The sequence below is a fragment of the Tenebrio molitor genome, chromosome 6, assembly GCF_963966145.1.
Source record: "Tenebrio molitor chromosome 6, icTenMoli1.1, whole genome shotgun sequence".
NCBI lineage: Eukaryota > Metazoa > Arthropoda > Insecta > Coleoptera > Tenebrionidae > Tenebrio > Tenebrio molitor.
Window position 1 is genome coordinate 17,942,942 of NC_091051.1, and position 2,129 is coordinate 17,945,070.

General features: G+C 31.5%; 1 long non-coding RNA gene across 1 annotated transcript; it reads right to left on the reverse strand.

The window, feature by feature from the left end:
- Positions 1 to 960: 960 nt before the first annotated feature.
- Positions 961 to 1,688, reverse strand: LOC138134038 (uncharacterized). The gene is made up of 2 exons (XR_011160620.1): positions 1,475 to 1,688; positions 961 to 1,419 (listed from the first exon to the last, which is right to left on the reverse strand). It is a non-coding gene; the product is annotated as an uncharacterized lncRNA (long non-coding RNA).
- Positions 1,689 to 2,129: the final 441 nt, after the last annotated feature.

A 2,129-nucleotide genomic window follows, 5' to 3' on the forward strand; every position in this document is an offset into this window, starting at 1 on the left:
ATCCATGGTAATAACAATAAACGTAGCTTTCTCATTGGATAGTAGATTCATGAATGCGATTTTTATCATAAAATATTTTTTATTATACCTGAATCATAATCCCTGTTTTTGACACTTAGGGCCAGTTTCATAATAAACTTAAAGTTGACTTTATCTTAAAGTGACTTTAATGGATTGTTACAACAATATGTTTCTATGGCAAATGGTGAACTTTAATGTTAAAGTAACTTTAGGCTGATTATGAAACTGGGGGTAAAATGCGTATGAAAAAGGGCCTTTAAAACATTGAAGCTTTAAGGGTTGCTTAGGTAACAACAAATGCACCTAAATTTTGGACAATTTATGACAAATATACATGGCAACGAAACAACAACAATTGAGCATTTCTATATCAACGATTAATGACACAGATTACCTCGGAAAAGGCATTTCAATTTACTTATTTCTTTCTCATCAACGTCACCCAGCTGTTATTGCTAAGACGCAAACCCCTCGCAGAAACATTCTTAGAATGTTGACATTAGATGCAGATTTCGTTGGTTTTCTTATTATCAAAAGAAACAGCAAGATTTTACACAATGGTATACGATCAGCACCAAATGAATTGCTCGATGCTGATATCGCCCAAAATCTTGGTTTTTATTTCAGTGGTGATTTTTTGTTGAGGCATTGGCAAATGAAGTTCGTTGGGTTAATTGAAAGTTACCATTAACACTTTCAACGCAAATAACAAATGCCGGAATGACAAATTGCATCAGTTTCAAATATTCATATTCAGATTCAGATTAATATTTTTATACGTTCTATTTTTGTGGCGACTAAAAATTTCTTGTATTGTACCCACACAATAATTGTCATCCTCTGAAGTCAACAGAAGTCGATACTTTTTTCACGAGTATATTTTTATCAACCTCATTATTATTGTCGACAAGAAAAGGAAAATAAAATACAACAGGAATATACTGGTAATTTTTTTTTGGATTATAGTTTATCATCCACTTTTCCATGCAAGAAAATCTGGGTATTTTGGATTTTTCTCCGCTTGCTCCACTGCATTACGGATGAAATCTTTGTTTAGGTCGTCATATATTGATGCAAAGTTAGCAGCTTTGTCCGGTGACACATGTGATGATATTACCCGGAGTAGGTACATCCCTTCCTCCTGACACGCCTCGATGAATGCGAGGTCCTCGGGTGTCATTTGATCTAGAGTCTCTCCCTTATAAAACATGTCTACCACTATATCAGCTGCAGCTTTCAATTTAGAAAAATGATTCTGCAACAATTCACTAGGAACTATGCTTTCCGATGGATGGTTTAATTTAAGAATTGCTGACATTTCTTCAGGTATTTCTGGTAAATTTCCTTGATATCCCAGCTGCCTCCTAGAGAATTGTGGACGGAAAAATTTATTTCTACCTGAAAATAGTATACATAGAATCTTATTTTTATCATAACATAAATCCATACATACCGTAAACTACTGACAGATAGTCAGCAAAACAGACAAAAAATACACCAATTACAACTGAAATCTTCATGATTGTATGTTCAATTCTAAATTTCTAACGATCAATCACGATATTTATACAAACTTTCAGATAAAATTAAATTAAATGTGTGATTTTTTATTGTTTTTATTTTTATTCTCGATGATTGGTCATAAATTTTTGAGTTTTATCACCTAAATGAAGTACACTGCTCCCCAAATTTTGATAAATGGAGAAAAGTAAAACATTTAACATATTACGATTTGTTTTATTTAGTGGCAGTGGCCGTCTTTTAATTTTGTTGAGATATTTAACACTAACTTTCTTAATTGTTTCTATTACATAAATTTAACTCGATCTAATGTTAATTTTGGAGAATAGTGTATACTACATTAACAAAAAAAATTACCACGCTAAATTTAGAAAAAAATTATAGAAAAGATTTATCATTCGTCGCTGTCAATAAATCACGTTTTAAAATTGATTTGCCTCCATCAATGAGCATAAATTATTACAGATTAATGTTTTTGGAGGAGTGAATTTTAATCCCCAATAAACTAATTCTACTGTTGTGAGCAATAAATTTTGGTCGTCAATGTCATTTCAAAATTTGATTAGATTGTGAAAAATTAAAAAAAA